Here is a 15903-nt window from a genome sequence, read left to right as displayed (position 1 = left end):
AGAGTGGATAGGAAGGACCTATTTCCCTTAGCAGAAGGGTCAATAATAGATTTCAAGTAATTGGTAGGAGGTTTACAGGGAATTTGAGGAGACATTTTTTCACCCAGTGAATGGTGGGGGTCTGGAATGCACTGCCTGAAAGGGTGGTAGAGGCAGAAACCCTCATCACGTTTAAAAAGTACTTGGATATGCACTTGAACTGCCGTAACCTACAAGGCTACGGACCAAGTGCTGTAAAGTGGGATTTGGGTGGATTGCTCTTTGTCGGCTGGCACGGACAAGATGGGCCGAATGGCCTCCTTCTGTGCTGTAAATTTCTATGATTCTGCCTGATCATGTGACATCTGCCCACACGACTTCTACAAATGTTATTACATTGTAGCCAGGATTGTTTAGTTTCCAATTCCGCCCATTTTGAAGCCAGGTCTCCGTTATGGCTACTATTGCATAACCCCATGTGGCAACTTGCGCCTGCAACTCGTCAATCTTATTTGTAACGCTCCTCGCATTAACACACATGCATTTCAACAGCATGCTAGTTGGCTTTGCTTTTTTCCTGAATTTAACTGCTGCTCTTTCGACATTCTTCTTTGTTCTGTTGCTGTTTGTCCCTCCGAGTTTTCTATGCACCTTGTCTCTCCTCTCTGCTGCTGTGTCCTGGTGGCCCTCCGCCAGTGTGTGTATTTTGGCTATCTTATTTTCTTCTTCTGCTTATTTCGGCCCTGTGTCTGGAGCCCCTTGCATTTGTGTAGCAGCAGGAGAATGTGCAGCGAAGAAATGGTCAAAGGAAAGCGAGAGAGAGAGAGAGAGAGAGAGAGCAGCAAAAAGGATGTTGATTGATTAAGAGCAGTGTGTGCGCGTGTGTGTGCAAAACGTTGAGCAGCCTGTGGCGGCAGCAAAAGCCTACTGCACCTGGTATTCCCAGGCGGTCTCCCATCCAAGTACTAACCAGGCCTGACTCTGCTTAGCTTCCGAGATCAGACGAGATCAGGCGCATTCAGACTAGTATGGCCGTAGGCATATGCTGGCTGGCTTTCTCTTTACTTAAAGCTGTCGCCCATTTTTTTCTCTTCTACGCATTCATACAAGTATTCAACACTCAATTTACATTTACAAATTTTACTCCTCCCGCAACCCCCCACCCCCCCTCCACCTCTTCTTGCTGCTCTGCCTCCCACACAAACAAACTACAAGCCCAACCCTTCATTGCCTTCTATTCAAATATTACATCAAATAAACATGCTCAAACACCAAGTCTTAAGGGCTGTAGCATCTTTCAAACTGGACAAATACCCAGGCCCGCATCAAATCTATCCCACACTCTTAAGGGAAGTAAGACACCAAATAGCACAGGCTCTCACCATCATTTTACAATCCTCTCTGGCTACAGGTGTGGTGCCCGACCACTGGAGGACTGCTAACGTGCTACCGTTCTTTCAAAAGGGAGAGAGGGATAGACCGCATAATTACAGGCCAGTCAGCCTAACCTCGGTGGTGGGAAAATTATTGGAAAAAGTTCTGAGGGACAGGAGAAATCTTCATTTAGAAAGACACGGATTAATCAGGGACAGTCAGCATGGATTTCTTAACGGAAGGTCGTGTCTGACTAACGCAATTCAATTTTTCGAGGAGGTAACAAGGAGGGTCGATGAGGGTAGTGCCTTTGATGTAGTCTATATGGATTTTAGCAAGGCTTTTGATAAGGTCCCGCATGCCAGATTGGTCACGAAAGTAAAAGCCCATGGGATCCAAGGCAAAGTGGCAAGTTGGATCCAAAATTGGCTCAGAGGCAGGAAACAAAGGGTAATGGTCGAAGGGTGTTTTTGTGACCGGAAGGCTGTTTCCAGTGGGGTTCCGCAGGGCTCACAGAATCACAGAAACCCCACAGTGCAGATAGAGGCCATTTCGGCCCATCGAGCCTGCACCGACTCAGTACTGGGCCCTTTGCTTTTTCTGGTATATATCAATGATTTGGATTTGAATGTAGGAAGTATGATTAAGAAGTTTGCAGATGATACAAAAATTGGCCGTGTGGTTAATAATGAAACAGAATGCTGTAGACTGCAGGAAGATATCAATGGACTCGTCTAGTGGGCAGAACAGTGGCAAATGGAATTCAGTTGGAATACACAATAAATGGTAGGACACTGAGAAATGCAGAGGATCAGCGGGACCTTGGAGTGCATGTCCACAGATCCCTGAAGGTAGCAGGACAGGTAGATAAAGTGGTTAAGCAGGCATACGGGATACTTGCCTTTATTAGCCGAGGCGTAGAATATAAGAGCGGGGAGGTTATGCTTCAACTGTATAAAACACTAGTTAGGCCGCAGCTAGAGTGCCGCGTGCAGTTCTGGTCACCACATTACAAGAAGGATGCGATTGCACTAGAGAAGGTGCAGAGGAGATTTCCGAGGATGTTGCCTGGGCTGGGGAATTTTAGTTATGAGGAAAGATTGGATAGGCTGGGGTTGTTTTCTTTGGAACACAGGAGGCTGAGGCGAGACCTAATTGAGGTGTGTAAAATTATGAGGGGCCGAGATAGAGTGGATAGGAAGGACCTATTTCCCTTAGCAGAAGGGTCAATAATAGATTTCAAGTAATTGGTAGGAGGTTTACAGGGAATTTGAGGAGACATTTTTTCACCCAGTGAATGGTGGGGGTCTGGAATGCACTGCCTGAAAGGGTGGTAGAGGCAGAAACCCTCATCACGTTTAAAAAGTACTTGGATATGCACTTGAACTGCCGTAACCTACAAGGCTACGGACCAAGTGCTGTAAAGTGGGATTTGGGTGGATTGCTCTTTGTCGGCTGGCACGGACAAGATGGGCCGAATGGCCTCCTTCTGTGCTGTAAATTTCTATGATTCTGCCTGATCATGTGACATCTGCCCACACGACTTCTACAAATGTTATTACATTGTAGCCAGGATTGTTTAGTTTCCAATTCCGCCCATTTTGAAGCCAGGTCTCCGTTATGGCTACTATTGCATAACCCCATGTGGCAACTTGCGCCTGCAACTCGTCAATCTTATTTGTAACACTCCTCGCATTAACACACATGCATTTCAACAGCATGCTAGTTGGCTTTGCTTTTTTCCTGAATTTAACTGCTGCTCTTTCTACATTCTTCTTTGTTCTGTTGCTGTTTGTCCCTCCGAGTTTTCTATGCACCTTGTCTCTCCTCTCTGCTGCTGTGTCCTGGTGGCCCTCCGCCAGTGTGTGTATTTTGGCTATCTTATTTTCTTCTTCTGCTTATTTCGGCCCTGTGTCTGGAGCCCCTTGCATTTGTGTAGCAGCAGGAGAATGTGCAGCGAAGAAATGGTCAAAGGAAAGCGAGAGAGAGAGAGAGAGAGAGCAGCAAAAAGGATGTTGATTGATTAAGAGCAGTGTGTGCGCGTGTGTGTGCAAAACGTTGAGCAGCCTGTGGCGGCAGCAAAAGCCTACTGCACCTGGCATTCCCAGGCAGTCTCCCATCCAAGTACTAACCAGGCCTGACTCTGCTTAGCTTCCGAGATCAGACGAGATCGGGCGCATTCAGACTAGTATGGCCGTAGGCATATGCTAGCTGGCTTTCTCTTTACTTAAAGCTGTCGCCCATTTTTTTCTCTTCTACGCATTCATACAAGTATTCAACACTCAATTTACATTTACAAATTTTACTCCTCCCGCAACCCCCCACCCCCCCTCCACCTCTTCTTGCTGCTCTGCCTCCCACACAAACAAACTACAAGCCCAACCCTTCATTGCCTTCTATTCAAATATTACATCAAATAAACATGCTCAAACACCAAGTCTTAAGGGCTGTAGCATCTTTCAAACTGGACAAATACCCAGGCCCGCATCAAATCTATCCCACACTCTTAAGAGAAGTAAGACACCAAATAGCACAGGCTCTCACCATCATTTTACAATCCTCTCTGGCTACAGGTGTGGTGCCCGACCACTGGAGGACTGCTAACGTGCTACCGTTCTTTCAAAAGGGAGAGAGGGATAGACCGCATAATTACAGGCCAGTCAGCCTAACCTCGGTGGTGGGAAAATTATTGGAAAAAGTTCTGAGGGACAGGAGAAATCTTCATTTAGAAAGACACGGATTAATCAGGGACAGTCAGCATGGATTTCTTAACGGAAGGTCGTGTCTGACTAACGCAATTCAATTTTTCGAGGAGGTAACAAGGAGGGTCGATGAGGGTAGTGCCTTTGATGTAGTCTATATGGATTTTAGCAAGGCTTTTGATAAGGTCCCGCATGCCAGATTGGTCACGAAAGTAAAAGCCCATGGGATCCAAGGCAAAGTGGCAAGTTGGATCCAAAATTGGCTCAGAGGCAGGAAACAAAGGGTAATGGTCGAAGGGTGTTTTTGTGACCGGAAGGCTGTTTCCAGTGGGGTTCCGCAGGGCTCACAGAATCACAGAAACCCCACAGTGCAGATAGAGGCCATTTCGGCCCATCGAGCCTGCACCGACTCAGTACTGGACCCTTTGCTTTTTCTGGTATATATCAATGATTTGGATTTGAATGTAGGAAGTATGATTAAGAAGTTTGCAGATGATACAAAAATTGGCCGTGTGGTTAATAATGAAACAGAATGCTGTAGACTGCAGGAAGATATCAATGGACTCGTCTAGTGGGCAGAACAGTGGCAAATGGAATTCAGTTGGAATACACAATAAATGGTAGGACACTGAGAAATGCAGAGGATCAGCGGGACCTTGGAGTGCATGTCCACAGATCCCTGAAGGTAGCAGGACAGGTAGATAAAGTGGTTAAGCAGGCATACGGGATACTTGCCTTTATTAGCCGAGGCGTAGAATATAAGAGCGGGGAGGTTATGCTTCAACTGTATAAAACACTAGTTAGGCCGCAGCTAGAGTGCCGCGTGCAGTTCTGGTCACCACATTACAAGAAGGATGCGATTGCACTAGAGAAGGTGCAGAGGAGATTTCCGAGGATGTTGCCTGGGCTGGGGAATTTTAGTTATGAGGAAAGATTGGATAGGCTGGGGTTGTTTTCTTTGGAACACAGGAGGCTGAGGTGAGACCTAATTGAGGTGTGTAAAATTATGAGGGGCCGAGATAGAGTGGATAGGAAGGACCTATTTCCCTTAGCAGAAGGGTCAATAATAGATTTCAAGTAATTGGTAGGAGGTTTACAGGGAATTTGAGGAGACATTTTTTCACCCAGTGAATGGTGGGGGTCTGGAATGCACTGCCTGAAAGGGTGGTAGAGGCAGAAACCCTCATCACGTTTAAAAAGTACTTGGATATGCACTTGAACTGCCGTAACCTACAAGGCTACGGACCAAGTGCTGTAAAGTGGGATTTGGGTGGATTGCTCTTTGTCGGCTGGCACGGACAAGATGGGCCGAATGGCCTCCTTCTGTGCTGTAAATTTCTATGATTCTGCCTGATCATGTGACATCTGCCCACACGACTTCTACAAATGTTATTACATTGTAGCCAGGATTGTTTAGTTTCCAATTCCGCCCATTTTGAAGCCAGGTCTCCGTTATGGCTACTATTGCATAACCCCATGTGGCAACTTGCGCCTGCAACTCGTCAATCTTATTTGTAACGCTCCTCGCATTAACACACATGCATTTCAACAGCATGCTAGTTGGCTTTGCTTTTTTCCTGAATTTAACTGCTGCTCTTTCTACATTCTTCTTTGTTCTGTTGCTGTTTGTCCCTCCGAGTTTTCTATGCACCTTGTCTCTCCTCTCTGCTGCTGTGTCCTGGTGGCCCTCCGCCAGTGTGTGTATTTTGGCTATCTTATTTTCTTCTTCTGCTTATTTCGGCCCTGTGTCTGGAGCCCCTTGCATTTGTGTAGCAGCAGGAGAATGTGCAGCGAAGAAATGGTCAAAGGAAAGCGAGAGAGAGAGAGAGAGAGAGAGAGCAGCAAAAAGGATGTTGATTGATTAAGAGCAGTGTGTGCGCGTGTGTGTGCAAAACGTTGAGCAGCCTGTGGCGGCAGCAAAAGCCTACTGCACCTGGTATTCCCAGGCGGTCTCCCATCCAAGTACTAACCAGGCCTGACTCTGCTTAGCTTCCGAGATCAGACGAGATCGGGCGCATTCAGACTAGTATGGCCGTAGGCATATGCTGGCTGGCTTTCTCTTTACTTAAAGCTGTCGCCCATTTTTTTCTCTTCTACGCATTCATACAAGTATTCAACACTCAATTTACATTTACAAATTTTACTCCTCCCGCAACCCCCCACCCCCCCTCCACCTCTTCTTGCTGCTCTGCCTCCCACACAAACAAACTACAAGCCCAACCCTTCATTGCCTTCTATTCAAATATTACATCAAATAAACATGCTCAAACACCAAGTCTTAAGGGCTGTAGCATCTTTCAAACTGGACAAATACCCAGGCCCGCATCAAATCTATCCCACACTCTTAAGAGAAGTAAGACACCAAATAGCACAGGCTCTCACCATCATTTTACAATCCTCTCTGGCTACAGGTGTGGTGCCCGACCACTGGAGGACTGCTAACGTGCTACCGTTCTTTCAAAAGGGAGAGAGGGATAGACCGCATAATTACAGGCCAGTCAGCCTAACCTCGGTGGTGGGTAAATTATTGGAAAAAGTTCTGAGGGACAGGAGAAATCTTCATTTAGAAAGACACGGATTAATCAGGGACAGTCAGCATGGATTTCTTAACGGAAGGTCGTGTCTGACTAACGCAATTCAATTTTTCGAGGAGGTAACAAGGAGGGTCGATGAGGGTAGTGCCTTTGATGTAGTCTATATGGATTTTAGCAAGGCTTTTGATAAGGTCCCGCATGCCAGATTGGTCACGAAAGTAAAAGCCCATGGGATCCAAGGCAAAGTGGCAAGTTGGATCCAAAATTGGCTCAGAGGCAGGAAACAAAGGGTAATGGTCGAAGGGTGTTTTTGTGACCGGAAGGCTGTTTCCAGTGGGGTTCCGCAGGGCTCACAGAATCACAGAAACCCCACAGTGCAGATAGAGGCCATTTCGGCCCATCGAGCCTGCACCGACTCAGTACTGGGCCCTTTGCTTTTTCTGGTATATATCAATGATTTGGATTTGAATGTAGGAAGTATGATTAAGAAGTTTGCAGATGATACAAAAATTGGCCGTGTGGTTAATAATGAAACAGAATGCTGTAGACTGCAGGAAGATATCAATGGACTCGTCTAGTGGGCAGAACAGTGGCAAATGGAATTCAGTTGGAATACACAATAAATGGTAGGACACTGAGAAATGCAGAGGATCAGCGGGACCTTGGAGTGCATGTCCACAGATCCCTGAAGGTAGCAGGACAGGTAGATAAAGTGGTTAAGCAGGCATACGGGATACTTGCCTTTATTAGCCGAGGCGTAGAATATAAGAGCGGGGAGGTTATGCTTCAACTGTATAAAACACTAGTTAGGCCGCAGCTAGAGTGCCGCGTGCAGTTCTGGTCACCACATTACAAGAAGGATGCGATTGCACTAGAGAAGGTGCAGAGGAGATTTCCGAGGATGTTGCCTGGGCTGGGGAATTTTAGTTATGAGGAAAGATTGGATAGGCTGGGGTTGTTTTCTTTGGAACACAGGAGGCTGAGGCGAGACCTAATTGAGGTGTGTAAAATTATGAGGGGCCGAGATAGAGTGGATAGGAAGGACCTATTTCCCTTAGCAGAAGGGTCAATAATAGATTTCAAGTAATTGGTAGGAGGTTTACAGGGAATTTGAGGAGACATTTTTTCACCCAGTGAATGGTGGGGGTCTGGAATGCACTGCCTGAAAGGGTGGTAGAGGCAGAAACCCTCATCACGTTTAAAAAGTACTTGGATATGCACTTGAACTGCCGTAACCTACAAGGCTACGGACCAAGTGCTGTAAAGATTTGGGTGGATTGCTCTTTGTCGGCTGGCACGGACAAGATGGGCCGAATGGCCTCCTTCTGTGCTGTAAATTTCTATGATTCTGCCTGATCATGTGACATCTGCCCACACGACTTCTACAAATGTTATTACATTGTAGCCAGGATTGTTTAGTTTCCAATTCCGCCCATTTTGAAGCCAGGTCTCCGTTATGGCTACTATTGCATAACCCCATGTGGCAACTTGCGCCTGCAACTCGTCAATCTTATTTGTAACACTCCTCGCATTAACACACATGCATTTCAACAGCATGCTAGTTGGCTTTGCTTTTTTCCTGAATTTAACTGCTGCTCTTTCTACATTCTTCTTTGTTCTGTTGCTGTTTGTCCCTCCGAGTTTTCTATGCACCTTGTCTCTCCTCTCTGCTGCTGTGTCCTGGTGGCCCTCCGCCAGTGTGTGTATTTTGGCTATCTTATTTTCTTCTTCTGCTTATTTTGGCCCTGTGTCTGGAGCCCCTTGCATTTGTGTAGCAGCAGGAGAATGTGCAGCGAAGAAATGGTCAAAGGAAAGCGAGAGAGAGAGAGAGAGAGCAGCAAAAAGGATGTTGATTGATTAAGAGCAGTGTGTGCGCGTGTGTGTGCAAAACGTTGAGCAGCCTGTGGCGGCAGCAAAAGCCTGGTATTCCCAGGCAGTCTCCCATCCAAGTACTAACCAGGCCTGACTCTGCTTAGCTTCCGAGATCAGACGAGATCGGGCGCATTCAGACTAGTATGGCCGTAGGCATATGCTAGCTGGCTTTCTCTTTACTTAAAGCTGTCGCCCATTTTTTTCTCTTCTACGCATTCATACAAGTATTCAACACTCAATTTACATTTACAAATTTTACTCCTCCCGCAACCCCCCACCCCCCCTCCACCTCTTCTTGCTGCTCTGCCTCCCACACAAACAAACTACAAGCCCAACCCTTCATTGCCTTCTATTCAAATATTACATCAAATAAACATGCTCAAACACCAAGTCTTAAGGGCTGTAGCATCTTTCAAACTGGACAAATACCCAGGCCCGCATCAAATCTATCCCACACTCTTAAGAGATGTAAGACACCAAATAGCACAGGCTCTCACCATCATTTTACAATCCTCTCTGGCTACAGGTGTGGTGCCCGACCACTGGAGGACTGCTAACGTGCTACCGTTCTTTCAAAAGGGAGAGAGGGATAGACCGCATAATTACAGGCCAGTCAGCCTAACCTCGGTGGTGGGAAAATTATTGGAAAAAGTTCTGAGGGACAGGAGAAATCTTCATTTAGAAAGACACGGATTAATCAGGGACAGTCAGCATGGATTTCTTAACGGAAGGTCGTGTCTGACTAACGCAATTCAATTTTTCGAGGAGGTAACAAGGAGGGTCGATGAGGGTAGTGCCTTTGATGTAGTCTATATGGATTTTAGCAAGGCTTTTGATAAGGTCCCGCATGCCAGATTGGTCACGAAAGTAAAAGCCCATGGGATCCAAGGCAAAGTGGCAAGTTGGATCCAAAATTGGCTCAGAGGCAGGAAACAAAGGGTAATGGTCGAAGGGTGTTTTTGTGACCGGAAGGCTGTTTCCAGTGGGGTTCCGCAGGGCTCACAGAATCACAGAAACCCCACAGTGCAGATAGAGGCCATTTCGGCCCATCGAGCCTGCACCGACTCAGTACTGGGCCCTTTGCTTTTTCTGGTATATATCAATGATTTGGATTTGAATGTAGGAAGTATGATTAAGAAGTTTGCAGATGATACAAAAATTGGCCGTGTGGTTAATAATGAAACAGAATGCTGTAGACTGCAGGAAGATATCAATGGACTCGTCTAGTGGGCAGAACAGTGGCAAATGGAATTCAGTTGGAATACACAATAAATGGTAGGAAACTGAGAAATGCAGAGGATCAGCGGGACCTTGGAGTGCATGTCCACAGATCCCTGAAGGTAGCAGGACAGGTAGATAAAGTGGTTAAGCAGGCATACGGGATACTTGCCTTTATTAGCCGAGGCGTAGAATATAAGAGCGGGGAGGTTATGCTTCAACTGTATAAAACACTAGTTAGGCCGCAGCTAGAGTGCCGCGTGCAGTTCTGGTCACCACATTACAAGAAGGATGCGATTGCACTAGAGAAGGTGCAGAGGAGATTTCCGAGGATGTTGCCTGGGCTGGGGAATTTTAGTTATGAGGAAAGATTGGATAGGCTGGGGTTGTTTTCTTTGGAACACAGGAGGCTGAGGCGAGACCTAATTGAGGTGTGTAAAATTATGAGGGGCCGAGATAGAGTGGATAGGAAGGACCTATTTCCCTTAGCAGAAGGGTCAATAATAGATTTCAAGTAATTGGTAGGAGGTTTACAGGGAATTTGAGGAGACATTTTTTCACCCAGTGAATGGTGGGGGTCTGGAATGCACTGCCTGAAAGGGTGGTAGAGGCAGAAACCCTCATCACGTTTAAAAAGTACTTGGATATGCACTTGAACTGCCGTAACCAACAAGGCTACGGACCAAGTGCTGTAAAGTGGGATTTGGGTGGATTGCTCTTTGTCGGCTGGCACGGACAAGATGGGCCGAATGGCCTCCTTCTGTGCTGTAAATTTCTATGATTCTGCCTGATCATGTGACATCTGCCCACACGACTTCTACAAATGTTATTACATTGTAGCCAGGATTGTTTAGTTTCCAATTCCGCCCATTTTGAAGCCAGGTCTCCGTTATGGCTACTATTGCATAACCCCATGTGGCAACTTGCGCCTGCAACTCGTCAATCTTATTTGTAACACTCCTCGCATTAACACACATGCATTTCAACAGCATGCTAGTTGGCTTTGCTTTTTTCCTGAATTTAACTGCTGCTCTTTCTACATTCTTCTTTGTTCTGTTGCTGTTTGTCCCTCCGAGTTTTCTATGCACCTTGTCTCTCCTCTCTGCTGCTGTGTCCTGGTGGCCCTCCGCCAGTGTGTATATTTTGGCTATCTTATTTTCTTCTTCTGCTTATTTCGGCCCTGTGTCTGGAGCCCCTTGCATTTGTGTAGCAGCAGGAGAATGTGCAGCGAAGAAATGGTCAAAGGAAAGCGAGAGAGAGAGAGAGAGCAGCAAAAAGGATGTTGATTGATTAAGAGCAGTGTGTGCGCGTGTGTGTGCAAAACGTTGAGCAGCCTGTGGCGGCAGCAAAAGCCTACTGCACCTGGTATTCCCAGGCGGTCTCCCATCCAAGTACTAACCAGGCCTGACTCTGCTTAGCTTCCGAGATCAGACGAGATCAGGCGCATTCAGACTAGTATGGCCGTAGGCATATGCTGGCTGGCTTTCTCTTTACTTAAAGCTGTCGCCCATTTTTTTCTCTTCTACGCATTCATACAAGTATTCAACACTCAATTTACATTTACAAATTTTACTCCTCCCGCAACCCCCCACTCCCCCTCCACCTCTTCTTGCTGCTCTGCCTCCCACACAAACAAACTACAAGCCCAACCCTTCATTGCCTTCTATTCAAATATTACATCAAATAAACATGCTCAAACACCAAGTCTTAAGGGCTGTAGCATCTTTCAAACTGGACAAATACCCAGGCCCGCATCAAATCTATCCCACACTCTTAAGGGAAGTAAGACACCAAATAGCACAGGCTCTCACCATCATTTTACAATCCTCTCTGGCTACAGGTGTGGTGCCCGACCACTGGAGGACTGCTAACGTGCTACCGTTCTTTCAAAAGGGAGAGAGGGATAGACCGCATAATTACAGGACAGTCAGCCTAACCTCGGTGGTGGGAAAATTATTGGAAAAAGTTCTGAGGGACAGGAGAAATCTTCATTTAGAAAGACACGGATTAATCAGGGACAGTCAGCATGGATTTCTTAACGGAAGGTCGTGTCTGACTAACGCAATTCAATTTTTCGAGGAGGTAACAAGGAGGGTCGATGAGGGTAGTGCCTTTGATGTAGTCTATATGGATTTTAGCAAGGCTTTTGATAAGGTCCCGCATGCCAGATTGGTCACGAAAGTAAAAGCCCATGGGATCCAAGGCAAAGTGGCAAGTTGGATCCAAAATTGGCTCAGAGGCAGGAAACAAAGGGTAATGGTCGAAGGGTGTTTTTGTGACCGGAAGGCTGTTTCCAGTGGGGTTCCGCAGGGCTCACAGAATCACAGAAACCCCACAGTGCAGATAGAGGCCATTTCGGCCCATCGAGCCTGCACCGACTCAGTACTGGGCCCTTTGCTTTTTCTGGTATATATCAATGATTTGGATTTGAATGTAGGAAGTATGATTAAGAAGTTTGCAGATGATACAAAAATTGGCCGTGTGGTTAATAATGAAACAGAATGCTGTAGACTGCAGGAAGATATCAATGGACTCGTCTAGTGGGCAGAACAGTGGCAAATGGAATTCAGTTGGAATACACAATAAATGGTAGGACACTGAGAAATGCAGAGGATCAGCGGGACCTTGGAGTGCATGTCCACAGATCCCTGAAGGTAGCAGGACAGGTAGATAAAGTGGTTAAGCAGGCATACGGGATACTTGCCTTTATTAGCCGAGGCGTAGAATATAAGAGCGGGGAGGTTATGCTTCAACTGTATAAAACACTAGTTAGGCCGCAGCTGGAGTGCCGCGTGCAGTTCTGGTCACCACATTACAAGAAGGATGCGATTGCACTAGAGAAGGTGCAGAGGAGATTTCCGAGGATGTTGCCTGGGCTGGGGAATTTTAGTTATGAGGAAAGATTGGATAGGCTGGGGTTGTTTTCTTTGGAACACAGGAGGCTGAGGCGAGACCTAATTGAGGTGTGTAAAATTATGAGGGGCCGAGATAGAGTGGATAGGAAGGACCTATTTCCCTTAGCAGAAGGGTCAATAATAGATTTCAAGTAATTGGTAGGAGGTTTACAGGGAATTTGAGGAGACATTTTTTCACCCAGTGAATGGTGGGGGTCTGGAATGCACTGCCTGAAAGGGTGGTAGAGGCAGAAACCCTCATCACGTTTAAAAAGTACTTGGATATGCACTTGAACTGCCGTAACCTACAAGGCTACGGACCAAGTGCTGTAAAGTGGGATTTGGGTGGATTGCTCTTTGTCGGCTGGCACGGACAAGATGGGCCGAATGGCCTCCTTCTGTGCTGTAAATTTCTATGATTCTGCCTGATCATGTGACATCTGCCCACACGACTTCTACAAATGTTATTACATTGTAGCCAGGATTGTTTAGTTTCCAATTCCGCCCATTTTGAAGCCAGGTCTCCGTTATGGCTACTATTGCATAACCCCATGTGGCAACTTGCGCCTGCAACTCGTCAATCTTATTTGTAACGCTCCTCGCATTAACACACATGCATTTCAACAGCATGCTAGTTGGCTTTGCTTTTTTCCTGAATTTAACTGCTGCTCTTTCTACATTCTTCTTTGTTCTGTTGCTGTTTGTCCCTCCGAGTTTTCTATGCACCTTGTCTCTCCTCTCTGCTGCTGTGTCCTGGTGGCCCTCCGCCAGTGTGTGTATTTTGGCTATCTTATTTTCTTCTTCTGCTTATTTCGGCCCTGTGTCTGGAGCCCCTTGCATTTGTGTAGCAGCAGGAGAATGTGCAGCGAAGAAATGGTCAAAGGAAAGCGAGAGAGAGAGAGAGAGAGAGAGCAGCAAAAAGGATGTTGATTGATTAAGAGCAGTGTGTGCGCGTGTGTGTGCAAAACGTTGAGCAGCCTGTGGCGGCAGCAAAAGCCTACTGCACCCGGTATTCCCAGGCAGTCTCCCATCCAAGTACTAACCAGGCCTGACTCTGCTTAGCTTCCGAGATCAGACGAGATCGGGCGTATTCAGACTAGTATGGCCGTAGGCATATGCTAGCTGGCTTTCTCTTTACTTAAAGCTGTCGCCCATTTTTTTCTCTTCTACGCATTCATACAAGTATTCAACACTCAATTTACATTTACAAATTTTACTCCTCCCGCAACCCCCCACCCCCCCTCCACCTCTTCTTGCTGCTCTGCCTCCCACACAAACAAACTACAAGCCCAACCCTTCATTGCCTTCTATTCAAATATTACATCAAATAAACATGCTCAAACACCAAGTCTTAAGGGCTGTAGCATCTTTCAAACTGGACAAATACCCAGGCCCGCATCAAATCTATCCCACACTCTTAAGAGAAGTAAGACACCAAATAGCACAGGCTCTCACCATCATTTTACAATCCTCTCTGGCTACAGGTGTGGTGCCCGACCACTGGAGGACTGCTAACGTGCTACCGTTCTTTCAAAAGGGAGAGAGGGATAGACCGCATAATTACAGGCCAGTCAGCCTAACCTCGGTGGTGGGAAAATTATTGGAAAAAGTTCTGAGGGACAGGAGAAATCTTCATTTAGAAAGACACGGATTAATCAGGGACAGTCAGCATGGATTTCTTAAGGGAAGGTCGTGTCTGACTAACGCAATTCAATTTTTCGAGGAGGTAACAAGGAGGGTCGATGAGGGTAGTGCCTTTGATGTAGTCTATATGGATTTTAGCAAGGCTTTTGATAAGGTCCCGCATGCCAGATTGGTCACGAAAGTAAAAGCCCATGGGATCCAAGGCAAAGTGGCAAGTTGGATCCAAAATTGGCTCAGAGGCAGGAAACAAAGGGTAATGGTCGAAGGGTGTTTTTGTGACCGGAAGGCTGTTTCCAGTGGGGTTCCGCAGGGCTCACAGAATCACAGAAACCCCACAGTGCAGATAGAGGCCATTTCGGCCCATCGAGCCTGCACCGACTCAGTACTGGGCCCTTTGCTTTTTCTGGTATATATCAATGATTTGGATTTGAATGTAGGAAGTATGATTAAGAAGTTTGCAGATGATACAAAAATTGGCCGTGTGGTTAATAATGAAACAGAATGCTGTAGACTGCAGGAAGATATCAATGGACTCGTCTAGTGGGCAGAACAGTGGCAAATGGAATTCAGTTGGAATACACAATAAATGGTAGGACACTGAGAAATGCAGAGGATCAGCGGGACCTTGGAGTGCATGTCCACAGATCCCTGAAGGTAGCAGGACAGGTAGATAAAGTGGTTAAGCAGGCATACGGGATACTTGCCTTTATTAGCCGAGGCGTAGAATATAAGAGCGGGGAGGTTATGCTTCAACTGTATAAAACACTAGTTAGGCCGCAGCTAGAGTGCCGCGTGCAGTTCTGGTCACCACATTACAAGAAGGATGCGATTGCACTAGAGAAGGTGCAGAGGAGATTTCCGAGGATGTTGCCTGGGCTGGGGAATTTTAGTTATGAGGAAAGATTGGATAGGCTGGGGTTGTTTTCTTTGGAACACAGGAGGCTGAGGCGAGACCTAATTGAGGTGTGTAAAATTATGAGGGGCCGAGATAGAGTGGATAGGAAGGACCTATTTCCCTTAGCAGAAGGGTCAATAATAGATTTCAAGTAATTGGTAGGAGGTTTACAGGGAATTTGAGGAGACATTTTTTCACCCAGTGAATGGTGGGGGTCTGGAATGCACTGCCTGAAAGGGTGGTAGAGGCAGAAACCCTCATCACGTTTAAAAAGTACTTGGATATGCACTTGAACTGCCGTAACCTACAAGGCTACGGACCAAGTGCTGTAAAGTGGGATTTGGGTGGATTGCTCTTTGTCGGCTGGCACGGACAAGATGGGCCGAATGGCCTCCTTCTGTGCTGTAAATTTCTATGATTCTGCCTGATCATGTGACATCTGCCCACACGACTTCTACAAATGTTATTACATTGTAGCCAGGATTGTTTAGTTTCCAATTCCGCCCATTTTGAAGCCAGGTCTCCGTTATGGCTACTATTGCATAACCCCATGTGGCAACTTGCGCCTGCAACTCGTCAATCTTATTTGTAACGCTCCTCGCATTAACACACATGCATTTCAACAGCATGCTAGTTGGCTTTGCTTTTTTCCTGAATTTAACTGCTGCTCTTTCTACATTCTTCTTTGTTCTGTTGCTGTTTGTCCCTCCGAGTTTTCTATGCACCTTGTCTCTCCTCTCTGCTGCTGTGTCCTGGTGGCCCTCCGCCAGTGTGTGTATTTTGGCTATCTT

General features: G+C 46.5%; 5 non-coding genes and 1 pseudogene across 5 annotated transcripts; all 6 read right to left on the bottom strand.

Annotated features, from left to right (window-relative positions):
• Positions 1-900: 900 nt before the first annotated feature.
• On the bottom strand, positions 901-1019 carry LOC147082864 (5S ribosomal RNA). The gene has a single exon (XR_015076229.1). It is a non-coding gene; the product is annotated as a 5S ribosomal RNA (ribosomal RNA).
• A 2417-nt stretch (positions 1020-3436) lies between these two features.
• Positions 3437-3555, bottom strand: LOC147082863 (5S ribosomal RNA). The gene has a single exon (XR_015076168.1). It is a non-coding gene; the product is annotated as a 5S ribosomal RNA (ribosomal RNA).
• A 2421-nt stretch (positions 3556-5976) lies between these two features.
• Positions 5977-6095, bottom strand: LOC147082862 (5S ribosomal RNA). Its single transcript, XR_015076020.1, has one exon. It is a non-coding gene; the product is annotated as a 5S ribosomal RNA (ribosomal RNA).
• A 2401-nt stretch (positions 6096-8496) lies between these two features.
• On the bottom strand, positions 8497-8616 carry LOC147082861 (5S ribosomal RNA; annotated as a pseudogene).
• Positions 8617-11029: 2413 nt separating this feature from the next.
• LOC147082860 (5S ribosomal RNA) lies at positions 11030-11148 on the bottom strand. Its single transcript, XR_015076228.1, has one exon. It is a non-coding gene; the product is annotated as a 5S ribosomal RNA (ribosomal RNA).
• Positions 11149-13567: 2419 nt separating this feature from the next.
• LOC147082859 (5S ribosomal RNA) lies at positions 13568-13686 on the bottom strand. Its single transcript, XR_015076175.1, has one exon. It is a non-coding gene; the product is annotated as a 5S ribosomal RNA (ribosomal RNA).
• Positions 13687-15903: the final 2217 nt, after the last annotated feature.

Source organism: Somniosus microcephalus, unplaced genomic scaffold (genome assembly GCF_052327205.1).
Source record: "Somniosus microcephalus isolate GS21.2 unplaced genomic scaffold, FLI_Smic_1.0 scaffold110, whole genome shotgun sequence".
Lineage (NCBI taxonomy): Eukaryota > Metazoa > Chordata > Chondrichthyes > Squaliformes > Somniosidae > Somniosus > Somniosus microcephalus.
The sequence above is the reverse complement of the archived record's forward strand: the minus strand, read 5'-3'. Positions and strand labels throughout refer to the sequence as shown.